This window comes from Felis catus, chromosome C1 (genome assembly GCF_018350175.1).
Source record: "Felis catus isolate Fca126 chromosome C1, F.catus_Fca126_mat1.0, whole genome shotgun sequence".
Taxonomy (NCBI): domain Eukaryota; kingdom Metazoa; phylum Chordata; class Mammalia; order Carnivora; family Felidae; genus Felis; species Felis catus.
Window position 1 is genome coordinate 99,874,415 of NC_058375.1, and position 17,194 is coordinate 99,891,608.

The window sequence follows — 17,194 nt, forward strand, 5'->3', positions numbered from 1 at the left end:
TTTAAGTAAAGTAGGCACTTAATGTTACATGAGTTTCAGGTGTTTAATGCCGCGATTCAACAAGTCCGTGCATTACGCTGTGCTCAGCCCAAGTGCGGCTACCATCTGTCCCCGCACCACGCTATTACGGTATCGTTGACTACACTCCTTATGCCCTGCCTTTTATTCCCGTGGTTTATTCATCCCATAGCTGGAAGCCTGTGTCTCCCACTCCCCTTCACCTATTTTGCCCTTCCCCCCTTGATCATTATTCTATAAGAAGACAGAAGATACACAGTGTTTAGTTCCAAGGAACGATTTTTTCTGAAATCGTTCCATAAAATTTCCATAAAATTCAGGCTTGTGATAGAGCGCGGGCAAGAAGCCCGGGAGGCAGACGGAGGTATGCACCCTGGTCAGCACTGCAAGTATGATCTGAGGGAGCCTTGCCTGAGCGCTGCCACCCACGCTGATCCAGGAGTGGCCAGGAGATGGTGGGTGAGGGGGTTGGGCCCTTCCCTCACACCACTGTTACCCATGTCCATCACCGCCCATTGACGTTTCTTGAGTAAATGATGACGCGGATGAATCCAAGAGGTGAATTCCTTACACCGCTATTTCTTCTGCAATTATTAGTTGACTTTCCACTGTAAGAAATAATTGTCTTCATTTTTTTTTTATTTATATGCCTACATCTGCGTAGACTTACAGGTGTTGATTGTAGTCAATAGGTTATCATTATTTTGATCTTCAAATTGTCCCAAACGTGGTCCATAGAAGCCCCTTCAGGACGGTTTGTGTGTCCTTTTGACCTGTCCTCATTATTCTTGGAGACCTTCCCTACACTCTGGTGCAACAAAATGTTATTCTTATGCTATCTCGTTCTTTCTCTGCCCCACCCTGGAATCAGCTATTTGTTTAAGGAAACCAAGGTCCCTTACGGTGGAGAGTAGGGCTGGACACCAACGTCTGAGCACTAAGAATTCTTGTTGCTACTTGGGGTGTCAGTCCTTCTAGGTTCTTCCGCTGGGCAGAGCTAGGAAACACAGTGTACATATACACACACATATTTATTTCCCATCTATTATCTATCTATGTATCTATCATGTATCTGTCTAAACCACAGTTTACAGTGATAGATCCAGCTGCAATCCACTGCCAGGAAGTTTATTTTGTTTCCCCTTGCCCTATCGGTGCCTCCCTTCTCCAAGAGTGATAAACCTGGCTCCAGATAGCTCAACCTACCTCTACCTGGCCCGTCTCTCAACACCACTGAGTCATACCGCCTCCCTCACCGGCTCACCCCTCCTTGAGCCTCTAGCTCCCTGGTGCACGTTTTATGATGAAGAAAGAAAACAAAGCAGCTGGCAAATAAATAAATAAACAAATACAATTTATAATTAATTAATTAAACATTAATTATGTATATTAATGTAATATATTTAACTAATTACACTTAATTATACATTGATAGAAATATATATACTATATAAAATATATATCATATAAATACATATATGTTTATGTTTATATATATTTACAGACAGGCAGAAAAAGGAAGAGAAGGGAAGGGAATGGAAAAGAGGAGAGCTGGGTCACCTTTTGATTTGCGGTTTCAAAAAAGCACTCTGGCAGATTTGTGGAGAACGACTTGAAAGGGAACAAGAGTAGATTCGCCGCTGACTCATCTTGGCATTCCTAGCGCTTGGTGGCATGCTTTCAGAAAGGCACTGGATAAATGTTTGGAGAAGGAAGGAAGGGTGGGGGAGAAGACAAAAAGAAGCAGGGAGGGGGACAAGAGGTTCCTCCCAGAAGAATGCACCGTGGAGAAAGTTGTGTTTTTCTTTTCCGCGGTGAAAGTTGCCTCTCTCCACAGTCAAGGATAGACAATCGCATTGAAGTGTATCTCTTTTGTTCTGTGGAAGCCTGTTAAGTGGCTTCCTGCGGTCGCTTACACCAATGTAGTAGGGACGGACCATTTGTCCTGTAGAGGGTAAATCATCCTGAAGCAGTGATGAGTCACTCATGATCTCTTTTGGTTCTATAAATGTAGGACAAGTAGTCCCTCGGTCCTGGGAGATGTTGGAACAGGATTCGGTTTTCCTCCCTCCCCTCTCCCCACCCCTGAAAATCTTCCCCATTCATTCATACGCAGATCAGGCTCTTCCGGAACCGGAGGACCTGTTTTCCTGGGAGCCCAATGCCTCCTGGGAGGGAAAGCGTTAAAGTTCAAGTTCCCTGCTCCCTGAGGTTCAAAGTCAAGAATCTATAGCACGGAGGCATGACTCAGGGGCCAGGCAATAAAGTTCCCATGAGGCTACCGTACATCTGGCATTTCTCGCCCTTGGTAGTGAGCCTCACCAGAGGGTGGGATCCTCCTTAAGTCAGATGAGTCCGCCAGGTGGCCAAGGCTGACACGGGTCTGAACTCACTGCTTTCAGCCAGCGTGATACCAGGGAAGTGGCTGTGTGTGTGTGTGTGTGTGTGTGGACAAAAGAGTTGGCTGGTAAGAGCTGTGAGCCAGCGATGTTCTCGAACTGGTTCACACTGGCTTGCAAGAACTCGTTGCCAGCCAGTTGTTCAATATAATCATTATTAAATAGTAAACGATGTAAACTTTCGACGAAACCATTGTATTAAAAACAAAGGTAATAAAGACTCAAAACTCATCCCTTACTAATTATTTGACCACATTTTGCTATTATTTACACTGTTGAGATTTCGTACCTCTACTGTAGCTGCATGGTGGAGGTTTTGTACCTGACGGCGGGCTACTGAGCACCCCCGACTCTGCCTTGAGTGGTGTTGTGCCGGTAGCTTGGAGCAGCCCCAGTGAGAGCATTCACACCATGGGAATTGGCAAGCCATTAATCAGCACTCCCTCCCCACCGCCCCAGCCAGTTGTCAAAGGTTTAGCCGCACACCCTTGACTAACCCTCGAGACTTACTCATTCAGCCAGCCTTTACTGGCTGAGACCAGCTAGGGTGTGGGTCCTCCTGACTGAGCACATGAAGAGAGTACACCCTGAAGGATCTGGAACAGTGGACTCAGGTATTATCTCTATCCTCCAGGCTTGAAAGATTCTGGAGTTGCTTCAACTTACCTTCCAGCAGGGAGACTCAACCACTAGGAAGTTTCTTTTTCTTAAAAAAAAAAAAAAAAAAAAACAGGGGCGCCTGGGAGGCGCAGTCGGTTAAGCGTCCGACTTCAGCCAGGTCACGATCTCGCGGTCCGTGAGTTCGAGCCCCGCGTCGGGCTCTGGGCTGATGGCTCGGAGCCTGGAGCCTGTTTCCGATTCTGTCTCCCTCTCTCTGCCCATCCCCCGTTCATGCTCTGTCTCTCTCTGTCCCAAAAATAAATAAACGTTGAAAAAAAAAATTAAAAAAAAACAACACAACTTTTTTTTAAGAGAGAGAGAAACAGAGCATGAGCAGGGGAGGGGCAGAGAGAGAGAGGGAAACACAGAATCCGAAGCAGGCTCCAGGGTCCACACCATCAGCACAGAGCCCGATGCAGAGCTCGAACCCACGAAGTGTGAGACTGTCACCTGAGCTGAGGTCAGATGCTTAACCCACTGAGCCACCCAGGTGCCCCCACTAGGAAGTTTCTGATCCAACTTTCCTCCACGTCAATCAATGGTACCTACTTTCCGATGGTTCAGATCTTGGTTTCATCCTTGCTTCCTGTCTTTCCCTCTCAGCCCAAATTCAAACCGTCATCAGCTACGCTTTTTTTTTTTTAACGTTTATTATTTATTTTTGAGACAGAGAGAGAGAGCATGAACGGGGGAGGGGCAGAGAGAGAGGGAGACACAGAATCGGAAGCAGGCTCCAGGCTCTGAGCCATCAGCCCAGAGCCCGACGCGGGGCTCGAACTCACGGACGGCGAGATCGTGACCTGAGCTGAAGTCGGCCGCTTAACCGACTGAGCCACCCAGGCGCCCCAGCTACGCTTTTTAAATAAACCTGGAATTTAACCTCTTCCTCACCATTTACCACTGCCACCACCCATCCAAGCCATCACCGTGTCTTTCCTGTGTGGTTAAAAAGCTCCTACTGGGCCTGCGTTTCTGTGTTTGTCTTTTCTGTTTTCAACGCAGCAACGGGAGTGCTCTTGTTCAGTCATAAGCCAAATGACGTCACTCACCAGCTCAAGGCCTTCCAGCGGTTGCTGACCCATCCAGAATGAAGGCCAGAGTCCTTGCTCTGACTCAGAAGGCCCTGCTGATCTGCGCCCCCAACGTCTTCAACCTCATCACCAGCGACCTCACCCTCCTTCCCTCCGTCCCAGCTGCATCTGCCTCTGTGCTTCTTGATTCTCCCAGATGTGCTGCCATTTCAGGGCCTCTACAGTCGCTGTTGGCGCCCCGAGGCGCGCCCCAGGTAGCCACATGGCTAACTCCCACTGCTCTTCATTTCTGACCCAAAAATCTTCTTCTCAGGGATCCTTCATCAGCAACCCTAGCCAAGCCTTCCCCAGCCCCCTCTCCTCTCCTTTTCTACTTTATTTTCTCTCCTGGGCCTTTATTACTGTTTGTGTATTTACCTTTTTTATTGGCTAGCTTTCCTGCTAGCCTGTGGATTCAGGAGGGATCACATTTTCATCTGTTTTGCTCCAATCTCAAGAACAGTGCCTGGCTCATTTAAATTAGCTATTGCTGTGTCATAAGCCATCCTATAAAATGTAGTGACTTAAAGCAACAGTCAGTTCTAATCTCACAATCCCACGGGTTGACTGGGCTTGGCTGGGTGGTTCTTCATGGGGAATCTTCCGTGCGGTTGGAGTCAATGGCACCTGGGCTGGAGTCATCTGGACTGCACGTGCCTGGCACCCAGTGCTCACTACTGTCTACGAGTTCGGCTGGGGCTGTGGTCTAGAGTGCCTACACATGACCTCTCCAAGTTCATTGGGGGTGACATTTTTGAAGATTAGCTACCACCGCACTCGAGAAGTATCCGTGGGTGGCAGGAAGGCAGAAGGGAGGAGAGGTGGTAGGAGGGAAAGAAGTAGGACTTTAGAAAGGAGAAAATGAGGAAGGGAGGGAGAAATGGAGCTCCACGCCCATCTATGAATATGCACGATAGCCCTGGAATAAAACCCTTTTCCTATCCGACTCTCCTTTACCCATCTCCCTCAAGTTGCACAATGACCTGGCCTGAAAGCAGAAATTCATCCAACACTCTATATCAGAACTAGAGTGCTCTTGGCAGAATCTTTTACAATTTATACCCCAAGTTCCAATTTGAGCCAAGGCATATTTCCAAGGGAAGAACAACACAGCACTTTATCTTGATGTAGCTTTTCCCCCCACTTGGTAATTTCAAAGCAGTTTTATAAACAAGCCCCATCATTGTACAAGAGAGGAAACGGAAGGGAGCTAGTGATATTTAGGTAACCAATAGCAAAATCATTGAATCAGTGTTTATACCGAGGTGATTAAATAATGATGTGGGATCAGAGGCAGGCTTCAACGGCAGCAAATTCATAAAATATAATTTGGAAGAAACAGAATCTGAAAATTTCCATATAAAAAACGCAGCCTATGAAGATATAAGGAGTTAAGAAATAAAAATAGATTTATACCGAACTAGATAGAACAGAATTTCCACAGTTGTTGGGATATTAAGAATGGATTTGCTTTTAAAATAGTTTGGAATAGTTTAGTCATTCTCCAGAGCCACAGATATTCTGTGCCAGTCGGGAAATTTTTCCTAAACCAACCTGGCAGACAGTGGTCTAATAAGGGAGCTCTTTGCAGACAAGCTCCCTGGCTAAAACCCAGAGAAGTAAATGGATTTGGGTTTCTGAAGTTCCAGTGTCTCAATACAGAGGGAGAGGGAATTCCCCGAGCACGGGATTCTCCTCTAATTTCTGTATCATGGGACAAGGTGGCATCTTGTTTAATTCCGTTGATGGCCTCTGCAAGCCATTTTCGGTCTTCAGCCTCCAAGATATGCTCACCTTTAGGAAAATCGGGATAACTCAAGAAAGTAACTTCTCACGTATTAGTTAGGATTAGGTTTGCCAAGCAGGAGGTTGAACTCTCCTTACCCTTCTCCCCTACAAAACCAAACCAAAAACAAACAAAAAAAACCAAAACACACACAGTGGCTTAACCAACATGAAAGTTTATTTCTCTTTTTAATAAGCCTGGGTAAGGAGTCCACAGATTGTGAAGTGCCTCCAGTATCAGGGACTCAGATTCCTTTTCCTCAATTTTCTGCCTTGCATAATCTCGAGTTCCCAAACTACTTCATGGTCCAAAATAGCTGCTTTAGCTCCAGCCCTCACATCCCATTCCAACCAGGAGGAAGAAACTCCTCCTTCCTTTAAGAACACTTGCTAGAAGTTGCTCACACTACTACTTACATCCACGTGACCAAATCTTAATCGCGTGACCTTACCTAATTGGAAGGGAGCCAGGAAGACTAGGAAGTGGAGTCTTTCCAGCAGTATGTGCCTGCCTAAATATGAGATATTCTGATACTATAGAATTAAGGAAAACAAATGTTTTCATACAATTAAGCAGCCACTGCCGTATTTCAACCCTTGACTTCCCCAAAATATGTACGAACCTTTCTTTCCTCACACAGGACATATTCCTTCCCCAAGAGAAGAAACACCAACATTTTATCAAGGGTCTGCCTTCAGCTCAAAATCGAGCTCAGCGGGTATCATGCAGTCTCCTTGCTTGAGTCCAGATGTGATGTTACACGATCTCGCAAACCACCAATTAAAAACTAGCTGTCTGCCCCCAACCACACTACATACACGGCGATGGAGTAGGAACAGGAAAACCACAATTAAAGCTACCGTTCCGAAAATGGGAAAGCCTAAGCAGTCACAGTCTACAGCAATTATCAAATCCTGCCGAGCAAGAATAGAGGAGGTTGCCTTCTCCCACAGAAGAGGTCAGCCAGCCGTCCTCTGGGAGGCACCTCTATGTCCATTATCCTCCGTGGCCCTCGAGGGAGCATGAAGCAGCGAGCATGCCCTCTGGGGGTGCACGGCTTTCATTGCCTGTTTCCCGCTGTTGCAGATTTGGAGGTACCAAGGTTGCTTTGACACAGGCTTTTGCACGTCACATCTATGGTTTCTTTGGGAATGCAATTCTTTCAAAACCTCAGTAGGTATCTCTTCCATTTCCCTTCCATCACGTCCATGGACCAGTAACGGCAGCCAAGGGTCTTGTCTAAAAATAGGTTTTAAATGTGAAGACTCCGGCTTGTACTTATACACCTTGGTCCTCTGTCCACCCCTCCCCTCAGTTTAATGGCAGTTAGTTGAGGCTACTTGAAACAATCCATTCTGGAAGGAAAGCAACACCTTTACTCTTTTAAGTTTATTTTCATTTTTGAGAGAGTGAGTGAGCAGGGGAGGGACAGAGCGAGAGGGAGAGAGAGAATCCCGAGCAGATCCTGCACTGTCAGAGCAGAGCCTGACGTGGGGCTTGAATGAAGTCCTGAACCGTGAGATCATGACCAGAGCCAAAATCAAGAGCTGGATGCTTACCCAACTGAGCCACCCAGGTGCCCCATGGAAAGCATCACTTCTTTTCTTTAAATGTTTATTTACTTTTGAGAAAGAGAGAGAGAGAGAGAGAGAGAGAGAGAGAGAGAGAGAGAGAGACAGTGTGAGTGAGCGAGGGGCAGAAAGAGGGAGACACAGAATCCGAAGCAGGCTGCAGGCTCTGAGTTGTCAGCACAGAGCCCCACTCGGGGCTCAAACTCAGGAACTACGAGATCATGACCTGAGCTGGAATCAGATGCTCAACTGACAGAGCCACCCAGGTGCCCCAGAAAGCATCGCTTTCAATTGCATCTTAACAGCTAAGCTGTCACCCATTGTCTAGCAGAGAGTTTTTTTGTTTGTTTGTTTTTAATGTTTTTTGAGAGAGTGCAAATGGGGGAGGGACAGAGAGAGGAGGACAGAGGATCCGAAGCAGGTCTACATTGAGCATCGAGCCTGATGTGAGGCTTGAACTCAACTGTGAGATCAGGACCTGAGCCTAAGTCAGATGCTCAACTTACTGAGCCACTCAGGCGCCCTCGGCAAAGAGCTTTTAATGGCACTTAGAAGAATGCAACTGACTATAGTTTTAGAGCCACTGCTTATGAATGCATGTTTTGAGGGGGTGAGGATAATTGTCTTTTTCCCTTTTTAAAAAAATGTTTATTTATTCTTGAGAGACAGAGAGAGAGCATGAGTGGGGGAGGGGCAGAGAGCGAGAACCCAAGCAGGCTTTGAGCTGTTGGCCCAGAGCCCAATGCAGGGCTCCTTCTCACCAACTCAGAGATCATGACCTGAGCCAAAACTAAGAGTCGGACACTCAACCCACTGAGCCACCCAGGCACCCTGTTGTCTTTTTCACTTTTCAGTTCCTGAACCACTGGACTGCTCATCAATTTAGATGGCAGGCCAATGGCAGGAAGCCATTATCGCTTATTGCTTTTCTGATATCTTACAGATTGGGTAGACTGAGCTTTAGTTTTCTACTCTTCCTGATGTTCAAGGATTTTAGGAATATGTAATGACGATACTCTACAAACCCCCAATCCTGATGCTAATTTTATGTGTTAGCCAAGATAGATCCACTACCAAAAGCGGACCCAAGAATTTTACCAAGCTAATACAAAAGAAATGAATTTTCCTTTGACGTAACTATTGGAGATAGGTGTTCCAGAGATCTAGGGTCCCAGACCACCTGAGGCCATCTTCATCAACTTCAGCCATACTAATTCTAGAGAATAGGTTGACTAAGGGCCTCTTATCCTAGGCCCTGGCCTGTCAAGAGATACCGATGGAACCTACCTGCAATCTACACAGCAGATTGCTATGTAGGCAAGACTCAACGTTTCCAACCAGTAGTTTCATGGGTGTGACCACAGAGCATCCGTAGTAGAGAATGTCCATTCCCTAACCGAGAGATTGGCTTCCCTCAGTTCCCCGATCTGACCCTGTGGCTCTAGGGAACTCCTGGGGCTTTACACAAACCTGGGTTCCTATATCCCCTACTCTCATTATTTACTATCTCTGTGACTTTGGGCAAATTGACTTAACCTTTCTGCTTCTCAGTTTGCTTAACTGTAGAATACAGATTAAAAAACAAAACTACCTATTGTGTAGATATTTATATATATATAAAATATATATATATTAATGTATTACATATAATATATATATTAATGTATTATATATATAATGGTGTTTGGCATTTAGGAAGTGTTTTATAAATGGCAGCTATACCTATTTAAAACATGTGATCAGGATGTTCGAATTGGGTCTTCATTTGGATAATCTCTGCTTGGATTCTCATTCCGTCTCGTGCAATTTGTGTCACCACGGGCAAACTCTCTCCATGTCAGTTTCCTCTTCAGTTAAATGGGGATCATAATGCTCATCTTAGAGTGTGGCTGTGAGGATATAATAATATAAAATAACAGTGAGCATAGAGCATAACAATGATCACGTAATATTCAGTATGAGGTTATAATTTTTTTTAATTTTTTATTTTTTTTTGATTTATTTTTATTTTTTTTGATTTATTTTTGAGAGAGAGAGAGAGAGAGAGAGAGAGCGAGCATGAGCAGGGGAGGGACAGAGAGAGAGGGAGACACAGAATCCGAAACAGGCTCCTGGCTCCGAGCTGTCAGCACAGAGCCCGATGCGGGGCTCGAACCCACCAAACCGTGAGATCCTGACTGAGCCGAGATCAGATGCTCAACTGACTGAGCCCCCCAGGCGCCCCGAGATGATCATGTTTGCTTTTATTTTTCATCACTTTCTGATTAAGACAATGTGTGCTTGGGGCACTCGGGTGGCTCAGTCAGTTAAGTGTCGAACTTTGGCTCAGGGCTCAGGTATGATCTCATAGTTCGTGGGTTCCAGCCCTGCTTTGGGCTCTCTCTCTCTCTCTCTCAGAAATAAATTAAAAAAGAAAAAAAGAGAACACGTGCTCAACTAAGTTTGGAAAATACAAAAAGTTAGGAAGGAGAAAATAAAAATCAGCTGAACCCCTACCACCCAGGATGACACTATGAGTATTGTATCTCAACGACTTCATCACAGTCTTCCTTTTTCTATCAGGCTATTATTTTTAAGGCTGTGGGCCATGTGGTGTCCTTTGATTACACACACAGGCAGCTCCCCACTCTGTTGCGGAAGGGAAGCCAGAAGCCCATGAGTGTGAAAATAACTCCCCCATGAGAAACAAAAAGGCTTTGTGAATACATACCAAGTTCCAAGGGACTGGAGAGCAGCCTTTCCTAAATGAGGAGGCAGTGGGATGATCCAGGGGCGTGGGTGAGTCTAGGGCTACTGTAGACGTTGAACCAGTTCACCATCTCGCCTCAGGCCAGCTCTGCTGAGGAACGTCCAGTGCTCATTCCAGTCAATAGGGTATTTTAGTCACAGAGGGGTTGTGAGATTTGGCCGAGAGCACAAAGCAAGAAATGCAGACAGAAACACTTACAAATTGCAGCTCGGCACAGGGCAGAAAATACAACCCCGAACTCTGGATTTGCATATTCTGACATACCCAGTCGAACGGGAACAAAGATCAAAAAATTTAAATTGGACAGCTACCAGCCAGGACTTATTTCTTCCCCGATGGACTGTGGAGAAATTGGCACTCAAGGCCTATTTTTATAATAATCAGCGATAACCTGATAATAGAATAACAGATCAGCTTGTCATTTTTAATTTCTAGACCTCTCCTTGCTATTAGTACTGAATAGACATTTTTGCATTCGTCCTTAAAATGTAAATTTACCTGCAGCTATTCATTCTGCCTATTCTAAAGCCTGTCAAACAGAGATGAAAGAAAGCTGTGCCAAGGCAAGTCTGAGATCTTTGTCTCAATCAGTAAAATCTTCCGTGGAAGATTCTGTGGAACCCTGCACTACTCAGGCAAGACAGATCTGAGCTCCTGATATGGTTAGAAAATGTGACCTACTTTAAAACCCAGCAGTGTGCGTGTGATGAAATGAAAGTGAATTGTTTTGCTGAAATCTGACACTAAAAATAGGGCACCGGATCCTTCCCCTGCTGGAAAAAAAAAAAAAAATAGGCATTAAAATGAGTGTGTGTCTGTATGTCTGGGAATATGTCTCCATAGCAACCATTGTCCCACCTCCCCTATCAACAGCATTACCCCTTTCTACAGAAAGAGGTCATATGAACGCCTTTCCCCAAACCCCTCCCAATCCCTTACTCCATGAAATCTAATTAAAGAGTGAAATGAATTTTAGCGACGGTTCCAGAGGCTGGGAGAAGTCCAAGGTTGGGGGGGGGGGGGTTGCGCAGGGTTGGGGGAAGATGTCTGGGGGAGAGGGACCAGGAGATCTGTCTTTCCACATCGGAGCAGTGACATGCAACTCTGTTCTCATGTTTAAAAAGAGCCACCACTCCCCCGCTGAGGGACTGCCAGGGAGTGATAAACCTGGCCCGCTCCGATGTTATTACTTTAATGGATACAGGACTGGTTGAGCACTTTATTTCCACCAGGGCTGTTTTACGTGCGTCTTCTTCCCTTCACGCAACATCCAATTTTCCTCGGGTCCCCCCCCCCTCCCCCTTTATTAAGGAACATTGTTCCCATTTCTAATCACACTCGCACGAGGGATAAAGAAAGCATCACTTGAGATAATAGGTCTGCCTCTGGAATGAGGTGTGTGAGACAATCACGCACAGGGACAGCCCCCCTCCCCTCCCTCAAGCGCCCTTTTTTTGTACAGATTGGAAGGCCGAAAAGAATGGGGTGGGGTGGAGTGGTTGAGTGTCTTCCTGACACTCTGGGGGAGGTTGAAGAAGATTTGTGCAAACCAGCTTCACATTTTGGGTTTTTTTTTTTTTTTGGTTTTTTTTTTTTTTAAGCATCTGCTGGGGCCTCCCTTCTTCCTTTCCAGCAGCTGCCTCCCTCCCTCGTCCCCACATCTTTAGTGTCCAGTCAACAGCATTCTCAGGCGCCCCCTCTCCCTCCACTCTCACCATCCCTGCCCTTACCATCTAGGCATCTGTGCCTCGCTTCTGCATCCCAATGCCTTCTCCAGGTTGTACGTCAGTCTGGCGTTGAGCTGCATGGGGTCCCCGCTGGAGCAGAACTGTCCTCCTGGGGGGATGTGGTCAAGTCTGGGCTTGTCCCACTGGTAGGAAGGAGGCGGGTGGCAGGAAGGCCTGTGGGGCCTCAAGGGAAAGAAAGGAGCATCTGTCACACACAGTTTTCAACCCTTGCAGTGACTTAGGGGCGGAGAGGAGGGGCCGGGTGAAGAGAAACGGAGTGTTTGCCACCCAGACTTGCCTCCCTCCGAAAGGGCTGAGTGTGTGTGGGGTGCCTGCGTGTAGAAAGTGGAAGCCATGCTGTCACCAGGACCGGGTGGCAGGGCACGGGGGAGACTGGCGTGGGGCAGCTGGCGGGTGACTCTGGGCATCCACGGGAGACGGCACCAGCTGTGGCATCTGCGGTAGCCGCCACCTCGGCTGCCAGGCTGCAGCTTGAGCAACAGGCACCTCCCTGTCCTTGGAAGAGATAGCCAGCCTCTCTGCGGTGGGCCGTAGGCCCGCAGCTAGTGACCCAGGGCTTTTCTCTTGCCAGCCTGCCCAGGCAGCAAGGACCCCTTGCTGGCCAAATACCCCTGGAGCCTCCTGGCAAAAAAAAAAAAAAAAATCGGGAAAGATTTGCAAGACCAGGTCATGGCCAAGCCAGAGAAATTTCTATGCTTTTAGCTTTTTCCCCCGGCTGACGCGGCTTGGGGCGTATGGCTTATCCACAATATAATCACGAGAACCGATATTTACAGAGGGCTCACTCTGGGCCAGGGATTTTTCCAAGCCCTAGATATATACTAACTTAGACTTCCATTTGCCGATGAGGTAGACAGCATTCTTATCTCCGTCTGACAGGTGAGATAAGAACATGTTCAAGGTCATATAGCTCGAGAATGGCCAAGTGTCTCAAACCAGACAGTGAAAGCCAGAGCCCATGCTCCAGCCTCTGAGTGGACACAGACCCACCCCCCACCCCGTGTGCATCAGACCTTCTTCATTTTTTCCAAAGTGCTTAGAAATTTTTCAGGCACCAATATCGTTATATAAATAACATCATTAAGAATATGCTCCGGGGCGCCTGGGTGGCGCAGTCGGTTAAGCATCAGACTTCAGCCAGGTCACGATCTCGCGGTCTGTGAGTTCAAGCCCCGCGTCGGGCTCTCGGCTGATGGCTCGGAGCCTGGAGCCTGTTTCCGATTCTGTGTCTCCCTCTCTCTCTGCCCCTCCCCCGTTCATGCTCTCTCTCTCTCTCTCTCTGTCCCAAAAATAAATAAAAAGTTGAAAAAAAAAAATATGCTCCAACTGGCGGGGGGAGGGGGGGGGGGAGAGCAGTGACTGCTAAAAGACTGCTAAAATCACTTTCTTGATTTTATATACGCATGTTTCCACAGTCCAGACACTCGCCTAGTTCACAGACCGAACATATAATTCTGTGTTCTGTGGGCTTTTTCATGTAACATTATAAGGATATTTTCTTTAAAAATTGTCTTAATGTTTATTTTTGAGACAGAGACAGAGCGTGAGGGGGGAGGGAGGGGCAGAGACAGAGGGAGACACAGATAACTGACGGAGCCACTCAGGCACCCCACGATTTTCTCTAATTTTAATCGCCGCATAACACTCCACCGAGTCGATGCACTGTAATTCGCTTAGCCGGTCCCCTATTTTGGACATGTAGATTATTTGCACCATGTCACCATTTTCTTTTTTTTTTTATTTTTAATTTTTTTTAACGTTTATTTATTCTTGAGACAGAGAGAGACAGAGCATGAACGGGGGAGGGGCAGAGAGAGAGGGAGACAGAATCGGAAGCAGGCTCCAGGCTCCGAGCCATCATCAGCCCAGAGCCCGACGCGGGGCTCAAACTCACGGACCGCGAGATCGTGACCCGGGCTGAAGTCGGACGCTTAACCGACTGAGCCACCCAGGCGCCCCCCATGTCACCATTTTCAAGAGGAAAAGACACGACAGTCTTTGCTCCCATGTTTTCCTTTTCTTGAACACGTCAACTGTGTTTAGACAGAGGAGAGCCGCTTGAGCTGTGCAGTTGGAGCCATTCTGATAACCTCTGGCCTGGTCTCAAGCTTCCCTCAAAGCTCAGAGCTGTGCGAGCCGGGAGGCTTTCATCAGGTGCTATTTTTCGCGGAAGGATGTGGAAGCCGTGAAAGAGTGAACGGAATTCTGCTCCCTCTGGAATGGAATGTTGCCGCCGAGGCGTCAGAAGCCGTGTGTGACAGAGACCAGCAAAGCGGGCTGAGCAGCAGACTTGCAGGGGTGACGTTTTTAACTTGGTAACAGATGGCCCACTGGCCAGAGCGCAAAAGGTCGGGGCGCCTTAAACCGACAGGCCACAGGCATACAATTCAAATGAACTGCCACCGTCTACTTGCCGAGGGCCACCGGGCCGCGTGTGAATATGCAGGAGATGTGAATTATTTCTGCTCCTTTAACCTCTCTTATCCCTGTTTCATTTTCCTAGCCTCAGGTAGAGGCTTTGAAAACTCTGAATCGCCACCAACTGCATTCCCAGCTCCATCTGGCCTGAGCTCCTCTGGACTGATGGGAAAACCTCAGGACCTAGTATATGTTTAGACCGGTTGGAACTCCGCTTCAACGCTGGTGAAAATGGTCCCTCTCACCGTATCTTAGAAGGCACCTCCCTGGCCTCACCCTACTCCTGGCCCTGCCCTCACATCCCGGTATGGCTCTGGCTTGATCATTGCCACCTTTCAGAAGCCTACCTCCCCGTCGGACTCTGAATAACTAGTTAACAGTGGTAGGTTAGAAAAAAAAAAAAAAGGTCACCTCCACTAAAAGGTAGCAACAGTGGAAGGGGTAGGCTAACAGCCTTTCTGTGCCTAGTTTGCAAATGTGAGCCCACGTACACCCACCGGCTGCCAGCCAAGGCTTACAGACAAACAAGAGGTACAGACAACCCAGAGCGTGACTTCAGGCGGACGGGTGGGCATGGTTTTTGGCCTGCCGAGAGAATTAACATTCAACGGCTGCGCATATTCGCACTGCTGAATGCGCCTTACACAATTTTATCAGACATTCTCCTACGCAGAGCAGCATTATTGGCCCACCGGGTGGGTGATTCACGAGGTTCCAACGCCGCCAGGGAAAAAGACCATCAAGATTTGGGGCATGAGAGAAATGGTAGCACATGGTAACAGAGGAAGATGGACCAGATATCTTTTTGGGCTGGATCAAGGAAAAGCTTTGACAGACTGAGATATGATTTTCCTTTATTCGACATGCCGCAGGTCTAGAGAACTCGGTGCAATTTGTTCTGTGTGTGGAACAATGCAGTGAGGATTTCTGCCCTGAACAGCTGGGAAAGGAGAGACGTGAAAAGCACAGAGGGAGTCAGGTGAGTCCACGCTTGACTAAGAGGTTCTCTCGGTAACAAAACCACAGAGGAGGCCAGGGCCAGCCCAGGTCTGGAGCTAACACGCACCTCTTCTCGACCAGCTTAGACGTCCTCATATGCCACCTTGGCCATGCCTCTCCCGGGAGCAAGACTCTTTTCAAAGCTTTCCCGGTGGCTGAGCCAGTGGCCTCTAAGGTGGCACGTATGTACGGATCAATTGGGGGTAACCGAACATATATTAGATTATCTTTGATAATTATTTGGCCCCTGCCTCGATGTCTAGTCTGGAACAGGTTGTAGAGCATACATCGTATATTAGCATAGCCATGATGAGTCTTCATTTGACAAGGAGCGCTCGAAAGGTGTCAGACTCATAGTTTGCACGATCAAAGAGATGTACAAGTGATTGGTCTAAGCAAGATGAAACCTTAGCCTACCGCCCCAAATCCTCTGCAGTTATCTGTTCTACCTCCTGTCCTGCTAGTTCACCTCTCAGCCCACCCACTGCAGTAAAATGAATCTGATTATCCAGAGATTCTGGAGTTTTTTCTTTGTTTTTGCTTTTTTTTTTTTAGGTATATTTATTTATATTTTGAGACAGGGAGTGTGAGTCTGGGAGAAGCAGAGAGAGAGGGAGAAAGAGAGAGTCCCAAGTAGGCTCTGCACTATCCGTGCACAGCCCCGTGAGGGGCTTGAACTCACAAACCATGAGATCATGACCTGAAGCTGAACTCAAAAGTCAGACGCTTAACCAACTGAGCCGCCCAGGCGCCCCTGTTTTTGTTTCTAACACGTTCTGTCTTTTGTGTGTAGGCTGGTAGAACACCAGCACGTTGAGGTTGTGTTTGCTTGGATACATGGAGCCTCCAACCACTTTACCAGCAGAGATTCCCGTCCATTCTAGGACACCCCTTCCTAAATAAGCTTCCTAAAGAAGTAACTAATATGTTCGTAGTTCTCAGTGAAACAGAGCCCACTGTTGTCTGGAGAGGCGGTGACTCAGATATAATCAACTCTCGTGGACAAATTAGCTATAGTTACTGCCTCCCCCACTCACAGCTGCCCCCCACCCTCCACCCCGTGCTCTCTAGACTATGGAGCATCAGCATCATAAGGATCATTACTACCTGCGTACCTAGCCACACCAGCCTGGATGAGAAGACAGTGGCATCACAAAGGAAAAATAGGGGCACCTGGGTGGCTCAGTCGGTTAAGCATCCGACTCTGGCTCAGGTCACAATCTCACGGTTCATGAGTTTGAGCCTGCGTCAGGCTCTATGCTGACAGCTCGGAGCCTGGAGCCTGCTTCAGATTCTGTGTCTCCTCTCTCTGCTACTCCCCTGATCATGCTCTGTCTCTCTGTCTCTCTCTCTCAAAAATAAACATTAAAAAAAATTTACGGAAAAATAATTCCAGGAGGTACAGTATGGGGGGGATCCAGAAAACATTCCTACCCTTCAATTCACTCAGTCAGGGGTCTTCCAAAGCGAAACTGCTGGGACTGAGGGTGCCATATGTGTTTCTGTAACAGGTGCACTGCACAATCGCGCTCAGCGGGGCAGTAGATGAAGCCTTCAATCTCCTACCTTTTCCCAACGTACCCCCTGGCAGACGGCGTTTTCCAAACATAGCAACCTCAGAATCTCCTAACCTTGTTCTTCTGACAACGTGACATGGCCACTCCTCCCATCTAGTGGTGAGGCTGCACTCCCTTCCCTTTAAACGTGCATAGATCTTTGTGACTGCTTTGAGGAGTATGGCAGAAATGATGTGTGACCTCTGAAGCTAGGTCAGAA

The 17,194-nt window shown here is 47.4% G+C and overlaps 1 long non-coding RNA gene across 2 annotated transcripts; it reads right to left on the minus strand.

The window, feature by feature from the left end:
* Positions 1-6,092: 6,092 nt before the first annotated feature.
* Positions 6,093-12,494, minus strand: LOC109502561. 2 transcript variants are annotated; one of them, XR_006582931.1, is made up of 5 exons: positions 11,984-12,476; positions 10,935-11,026; positions 10,215-10,340; positions 9,227-9,393; positions 6,093-7,172 (listed from the first exon to the last, which is right to left on the minus strand). It is a non-coding gene; the product is annotated as an uncharacterized LOC109502561 (long non-coding RNA). The 2 variants fall into 2 exon arrangements; XR_002161231.3 differs by having other exon boundaries at positions 10,215-11,026; positions 11,984-12,494.
* Between the last annotated feature and the right edge of the window lie 4,700 nt (positions 12,495-17,194).